Source organism: Neophocaena asiaeorientalis, unplaced genomic scaffold (genome assembly GCF_003031525.2).
Source record: "Neophocaena asiaeorientalis asiaeorientalis breed wild unplaced genomic scaffold, Neophocaena_asiaeorientalis_V1.1 scaffold150, whole genome shotgun sequence".
Lineage (NCBI taxonomy): Eukaryota > Metazoa > Chordata > Mammalia > Artiodactyla > Phocoenidae > Neophocaena > Neophocaena asiaeorientalis.
In genome coordinates, this window is record NW_020176571.1 from 18,013,379 (window position 1) to 18,021,771 (window position 8,393).

Consider the following 8,393-nt stretch of genomic DNA (forward strand, 5'->3'; position numbering starts at 1 on the left):
TAAAAATTCTCTAGAAGGAATCAATAGCAGAATAACTGAGGCAGAAGAATGGATAAGTGACCTGGAAGATAAAATAGTGGAAATAACTACCACACAGCAGAATAAAGAAAAAAGAATGAAGAGAATTGAGGGCAATCCCAGAGACGTCTGGGACAATGTTAAACACACAAACATTCGAATTCCAAGGGTTCCAGAAGAAGAAGAGAAAAAGAAAGGGACTGAGAAAATACCTGAAGAGATTATAGTTGAAAACTATATGGGAAAGGAAATAGTCAGTCAAGTCCAGGAAGTGCAGAGAGTCCCATACAGGATAAATCCAAGGAGAAACTCACCAAGACACATATTAATCAAAGAATCACAAATTAAATACAAAGAAAAAATATTAAAAACAACAAGGGAGGGCTTCCCTGGTGGCGCAGTGGCTAAGAGTCCTCCTGCTGATGCAGGGGACACGGGTTCATGCCCCGGTCCAGGAAGATCCCACATGCCACGGAGCGGCTGGTCCCATGAGCCATGACCTATGAGCCTGTGCATCCGGAGCCTGTGCTCCGCAACAGGAGAGGCCACAGCAGTGAGAGGCCTGAGTACCGCAAAAAAAAAAAAGGGAATAACAACAATTAACATACAAGGGAATCCCCATAAGGTTAACAGCTGATCTTTCAGCAGAAATTCTGCAAGCCAGAAGGGTGTGGCAGGACATATTTAAAGTGATGAAAGGGAAAAACCTACAACCAAGATTACTCTACCCAGCAAGGATCTCAATCAGCTTCAATGGAGAAATTAAAACCTTTACAGACAAGCAAAAGCTAAGAGAATTCAGCACCACCAAACCAGCTCTACAACAAATACTAAAGGAACTTCTCTAAGCAGGAAACACAAGGGAAGGAAAAGACCTACAATAACAAACCCAAAGCAATTAAGAAAATGGTAATAGGCACACACATATCTATGATTAACTTAAATGTAAAAGGATTAGATGCTCCAACCAAAAGACATAGACTGGCTGAATGGATATAAAAACAAGACCCGTATATATGCTGTCTACAAGAGACCCACTTCAGACCGAGGGACACATACAGACTGAAAGTGAAGGGATGGAAAAAGATATTCCATGTAAATGGAAATCAAAAGAAAGCTGGAGTAGCAATCCTCATATCAGACGAAATACACTTTAAAATAAAGACTATTACAAGACCCAAAGAAGGACACTACATAATGATCAAGGGATCAATCCAAGAAGATATAACAGTTGCAAATATTTATGCACCCAACATAGGAGCACCTCATTACATAAGGCAAATACTAACAGCCATAAAAGGGGAAATCGACAGTAACACAATCATAGTAGGAGACTTTAACACCCCACTTTCACCAATGGACAGATCATCCGAAATGAAAGTAAATAAGAAAGCATAAGCTTTAAATGATACATTAAAAAAGATGGACTTAATTCGTATTTATAGGACATTCCATCCAAAAACAACAGAATACACTTTCTTCTCAAGTGCTCATGGAACATTCTCCAGGATAGATCATATCTTGGGTCACAAATCAAGCCTTGTTAAATTTAAGAAAATTGAAATCATATCAAGTTTCTTTTCTGACCACATTGCTATAAGACTAGGTATAAATTATAGGAAACAAATCTGTAAAAAATACAAATACATGTAGGCTAAATAATACACTACTTAATAATGAAGAGATCGTTGAAGAAATCAAAGAGGAAATTAAAAAATACCTAGAAACAAATGACAATGAAAATACGACGACCCAAAACATACGGGATGCAGCAAAAGCACTTCTAAGAGGGAAGTTTATAGCAATACAATCCTACCTCATGAAACCAGAAACATCTCAAATAAACAACCTAACTTTACACCTAAAGCAATTAGAGAACGAAAAACAAACAATAACACAAAGTTAGCAGAAGGAATGAAATCATAAAGATCAGATCAGAAATAAATGAAAAAGAAATGAAAGAAACACTAGCAAAGATTAATAAAACTAAAAGCTGGTCCTTTGAGAAGATAAAATTGATAAACCATTAGCCAGACTCATCAAGAAAAAAAGGGAGAAGACTCATATCAATAAAATTAGAAATGAAAAAGGAGAAGTAACAACTGTCACCGCAGGAATACAAAGGATCATGAGAGATTACTACAAGCAACTATATGTCTATAAAATGGACAAACTGGAAGAAATGGAAATATTCTTAGAAAAGCACAACCTTCCAAGACTGAACCAGGAAGAAATAGAAAATATAAACATACGAAACACAAGCACTGAAATTGAAACTGTGAGTAAAAATCTTCCAACAAACAAAAGCCCAGGACTAGATGGCTTCATAGGTGAAATCAACCAATCTTTGAAAAATCATTAAGTATTAGTTGGAAATTGCTTAACTACCCAAATGTAGGAATATTCTTGGGGAAACCAAAAAATAAAAAAGGAGAGTCCAATCTGAAGGGCTAATATCCTGGAAGGATAAATAAGGATTATATAAAGAAACCAAAATAAATAACAACCACTATGTAAAAGAACACAAAGTAGAGAGGCATGGACTCAAGTGCTATGGAGAGTGGTTATCAAAATAATTAAGGAACCCAAAGAGTTTTTTTTTAATGTAAGCTAATCTGTTGACTTTTGTCACTTTTAATAAGTTAAAGCAAGATTTTAAAGAATTCATTAATTCTGTTTTAAAATAATGATAAAAATTTATTTTATGTTAACCATAATATTTATTTTGAGGAAAAATAATTTTATCAAAATGAAAAAATAAATAAGAAGAGACATTTTTTCAAATCTCTTTAATGTTGGGCTTAATAGAAGTCAGGTGGATTCTCCTATCTGCTTCTGCATTCATTCTGTCGAGATTCCACATGTCAATTAACCTCTGGAAAATTCCACACTATAACCCTGAGAAGACAGAGAGAAAGGCTAATAACATCTTAGTCTGATTATGAAAATAGTTTTGATTTCATCACTGATCCCCTGTAGGATGTAAGAACCCCAGGGTCACTGGTCCACACTTTGGGAATCTCTCACGTAGGAAATCTGAGAAATAGAGAGTGAAAAGATTGAAAGAGTAGGAGAAACTTTAATGGGACATATTTTGTAGTGTGTATACTGGAAGAAATTCAAGTTTAGAGACTTGAATTTGAGACTTCATGAGTCATTTAAACCTTTCTGCCTTTCAATTTCATTGTCTCCTCTATGCAAAGTTGCTATAAGAATGTAATTAGCCAGCTTATATATAAAGGCTTTGTGAACTATAAAGCCTTTTATACCCACTATTATTTTTGTTTAGCATAACCTTGAATTGGGATTCAAAGGATGGATAATTAGCATGTGGATGTCTAGATCAGAGAGAGTAGAAATATTCTATTTCAGTACTATGTCTAATGATCACCTTAGTCCTCATTTCCTTGCCCTACTGAAATATTTGACACTGTTTATTTGTTTCTCTCTGTTTAAACACTTTCTTTATTGGACCATCCATCAGAATTCTGCTCCCCATTTTCTTACCTGGCCACTCCTCCTCAGTCATCTTTGCTGGCTCCACCTGTTCTCTCTGAGCAATACCATTGACCTTCCCCAGGGCACTGGCCTTACCCTCATTTCCACTCTGTCTACACTCCTCCCTAAGCAACCTCATCCCATCTCATGGCCTTAAATAGCATCTCTGTGCTGATGAATCCCAAAGTTGCATCCCTAACTTGAAAAGCCAGCTGCCTATTTTGCATATCTACTTAGATGTCCAGTGAGAAGCTCATACTTCATAGGTCTAAAAGCAAACCCTACATCCACCTTACTGAGCAATCTCTTATTCCTGATTCCCTTCCTGTTCCCATAGTTTACAGGACTCCTTGACCTTCTAACACACCCTGCAGGCTCTGCCTCAAGTCCTTTTTACAGCCTTTCTCTCTACCTACAGTTCTCCCTCCAAACACACCGGTGGCTCCCTTTTTATTTAATCTTTGCTGTAATGTCACTTTCTCAGTCAGAGCTGTTTAAAAACTGCAAGTTCATTAAAATTTACAAATCTTTGCTCCCCACTCTTTCCTGACATGTTCTATCCTATGTATTATCTATACTATAGCATAAATTATATATTTATTATATATTTATTTACTTTTTATTTTGTTTTTTCTTCCCTTGGGCACCAATTTTGCTTATTTTCTTTCTACATAAGCTCCATAAGGACAAGAATTTTTGCTTTATTCACTGATCTCTGTATTCCCAGGTTTTAGAATACATAGTACAGCCAGTAGGCTCTCAAATGTTTGTTTAATGTATAAATGTCTAGATCAAAATCTGAGGGGCTGGCATTAAGGAGCAGAAAATGTCCCTGGTGAGGCTAGAAAGGCAAAGAGGGAAAAGTGGGAGGAGGCAAACATGGTAAGTGTAAACTGAGCCTGACCGGAAGAGGGTTCATGTTGTAGAGCAGTAGATGGAAATGTGTTCTTAACAACGATCAAAGGTAACCTCAAACAAAGCTTTCATAGTATGTTGTGGGGTCTTCTTCCATGGAGACTGCTTGAAATTGAGAGGCTTTTCTCAGCCATTGTTAGGTTAATAATTAAGCTATCTGAAGGCAGAGGCTGAATGAAACGACTTCTTGGTTCTATGTCCTGTGATACATGAATATGAATTCCAGCTTGAAAACAAATCCCTCATGAGTCAGTATGCACCCAGTCTATTACTAATATATATAAAATTTACATTAGATAAGCCTATTTTTGACGGACTGTTAATAATAGAGTGAGAGGGACTGAGTGAGAATACAGATTGAGGAGGATTTGAATGATCTTCTATGATGGTTAGTAAGTTATTTTTTAAGTTATATTTTAGTTTTACCAACTTGCCATAAATAAGTCAGCAACTAGATTTCAATTTATTTTTAATATCTTGATGGTTACCACACTATTACAAAGCATTTCCCAGTTCTCAATAAAGCTAAAATTTTCAACAAGGGAAAACTTGTAGGGCCAAGTTTAGAGGTTAAAAACTCAGTAATGAATGTTCGTGTTCTTGTGGGTTATCTCAGATCCTTAGAATTATTTTAATGTCATTTTTAATGTGAATTTCCATGCTATTTTAATTCATTAGTCATGGGCTATCATTTTTCGAAGTAATTACTGTAATTTCATCAAATGACATAATTATAGTAAATACTTTGATGTAATTACCATAAATATGGAAAAAGACACACAAAGGTGTAATAATGTCACAAACTAAGATATTAATGATGTGTAAAGACAAATTATGATGACATTTATGACATGTAATAACATCACAGAGTTCTATGTTTATGTTGTATAAAGAATAATGATATAAATAGAATGTAAAATTACATCATGTAGACTAATTTATTTTATAAATAGTATAGAAACTTGAGAGCTCTATAAGGCTTCAGGTTCAGATGAATAGATCATTGCCACTTTTAGGCATTCCTCCCTTTGAACCCTAATAAATGACTCTGTTATTTTATTAAGGGTGAAAACTTTCCCTCTTAAAAGCACGGACATAGACACAAAGCAGAAACACAAAATTGAGAAACCTTGTTTAGTGCTTGAAAAAATTATTCATCTGAAGAGTCAGAGAAAGTAGCTGTTTGGAAGAAAAGTCAATGTTTGGTCCATATTGTCCATGGAGACTAACAGGTCACATCAGTATTTTCTTAAAAAGGAGACAGCTTGACCATTTAGCACTTACCAAAGCAGACACCTATTTAATTAAAAGATTTCTTCTCTTGTCACATTATTAAGTTTTATGTCCATGAAGAAATAACTTTGCATGTCTACATTCTGACTATTGGAATAATGTGAAAATAGGCTTCAAAGAAAAAGGAAAGAAAACCACAAACTTGAAGCAAAGTCTAATTTTGTGAACTTAATTAGTTCTTTTGTTAGACTAAGGCAGAAATGTATCTTAAAAATAATTCCTGCTGCAAAGTTGTAGCTTAGAGAGAAAAGTATTATGAACGTCAATTAGTTTAGTTATGATATCATTAGTGATCAGCATCTTTATGATATCAAGAGAAACCCAATGTCAGAAGATAGCGTTTTCCTAATGGATTAGTTGAAGGATTTTTTTGGAGCATTCCCTTGGTCTGATCACATACTGAGGCTGGAATTTAGTAGTCTGAGATAGTCATTCTCTTTCCTTCTATTCTCTAGTGCAGTTTAAAGACTCTCCACTCTGCAGTCTTACTGTTCTTCATGGCCTTGATAAGCTTTTAGGGTAAGGTATTTTTCCTTCCATGGACACATAATTCCAGGTGACTACAGTAATAATTTTCTCAACTGTTTTGCCACTTTTCACTGTGGGCTGCCAAAGCTCCATTCACTAATAACAAGTGGATTATTCTTGTTTTTTTGTTTGCAAAACGAATCAGACCCAACAGTAAATGTACAGATTCCTATTTCCTTGAAGGTCTATTGCTTACAATCACTTCTGATCCCAATTTCTGCCTTGGTAAGGGTTCTTAATTGCAAACAACAGAGTCTACTCCAGCTAGTTTGAGCACTAAACAAATTTGTCATACTCTGGAGTTCATTAATCTGCATAAGGTCCAATAAATTAGACTCAGAAGCTACACCATCAGGAAAAAATCCAAATATGCCATTGGAACGCTTGCAGGCATAATACCACTTCCACAGACACAGTGTACCCCTTCCCTGGGAAGATGAGCATAGAAACTTGGAAAGCTACTTCTAGGACCTCTGTCCCTGCTACATCTGATAGCTCAATGCCCCTGTGCCACATTCCTTGACACAGGTCAGCAAAATGAGAAAGGCCTCTTTCCTCACTACAGGGTGCTCTCTGCTACAGGGAAGTCATCATCTTGTTCCATCTGATTGTTGGGACCTAGATTGCATGGCTGTGTCTCACCTGCAAAGGAGACAGAGAGGTGAAGTCCTGGCCTCGAACTTGGAGAAGAGAGAATCGTAATGCAGAAAGCTACCTTAAAATATAGAAATGGTTTTCAAAAGTTTCGGGGCTGACTTAAACTTCATTCATGACCGCTATATCTGGGAAATACCCCATGGGACCTCAGGTTTAGAAAACATGTGGAGATACTTTAAAATGTTCCAAACCATCTCATTCAAGCTTTATCATTCGATTAAATTTAAAAAGCACTTGGATGCTTTGGAGTGCCTCCCAGTATGTCTCAGTGACTCTGCTGTTTAGAATCAGGGTGTGGTGCTTGCTTCGGCAGCACAGATACTAAAATTGGAATGATACAGAGAAGATTAGCATGGCCCCTGTGCAAGGATGACACGCAAATTCGTGAAGCGTTCCATATTTTTAAAGCAATTATACTCCAATAAAGATGTTTAAAAAAAAAATCAGGGTGTGGTGATGGAGATGAATATACAAATAGACCCGGGTCTGAATGGGTCTGAGTTGCTAAAGTAAATCATTGTTCTAAACTAAATGCCATCACACTTTAGGAAGTGTCATCAGGCTCCCAATATCAATCTAACATGCTACCATAGGGCTGAGCAATTCCACTCCAAGGTATACATCCAAAAAAACCAAAAACACTAATTCAGAGAGAGGCATACACCCCAATGTTCATAGAAGCATTATTTACAATTGCCAGAGTAAGGAAGCAACCTAAGTGCCCATCAACAGATGAATGGATAAAATGTTGTACAGCACGGGGAATATAGCGAATATTTTGTAATAACTGTATGTGGAAAGTAACCTTTAAAAATTGTATAACAAAATTTTAAAAATTAAAAAATTTAAAAATAAGTACATACATAAGATATCTTTGATTTCTACTAAATTACTAAGGTTCCCCACAACGTATCTGCCACATACTGACTGATTTTTCTGTAACATGAGTTCAGCCACAGTTTCTCAAAACGGTATGTCAGGTAGGGTAGTCAGTACCAGTCCGTCACTGTGGTAGCCCTGAACATTAGAATAAGCTTCTTTTAGTCAATGATTTTCATTTTGGAGAAGATGGTCACAGTGATTCAGTATCACAGTTAAAATATGTTAAGTGTCCACACTTAGCTGAAGACCCTGTTTCCAGGCGAAGTTGCTCTCTGGTCTAGCTCAAATTTTAAGTAGTTTTCCCAAAACAAAAGCTCACCTCACAGTCCTTCATACTGAGCATTCTGACAGGTTGAAACACAAACAAAAATAGAAAGAAAAACTAATCCCCCCCCAAATTTACAGGATTTTCCAGATGTTTGGGGGTGAGGTAAATCATTAAAATCTACGAGAAATTTAGTCTCCTGTTGTGAAAAACACAAGGTCTACTTTGATAAAACCTAGCTAAGAAACTGAGAAAAGAAAGTCAGGATAAAATAATTTCTTTCCAAAGCATTAAGAAGCTAATAGGTGAATATTTCAGAATGTAGACATTTAGCAAA

The 8,393-nt window shown here is 36.1% G+C and overlaps 1 non-coding gene across 1 annotated transcript; it reads left to right on the forward strand.

The window, feature by feature from the left end:
* The first annotated feature begins 7,206 nt into the window (after positions 1 to 7,206).
* Positions 7,207 to 7,313, forward strand: LOC112391978 (U6 spliceosomal RNA). The gene has a single exon (XR_003001610.1). It is a non-coding gene; the product is annotated as a U6 spliceosomal RNA (small nuclear RNA).
* Positions 7,314 to 8,393: the final 1,080 nt, after the last annotated feature.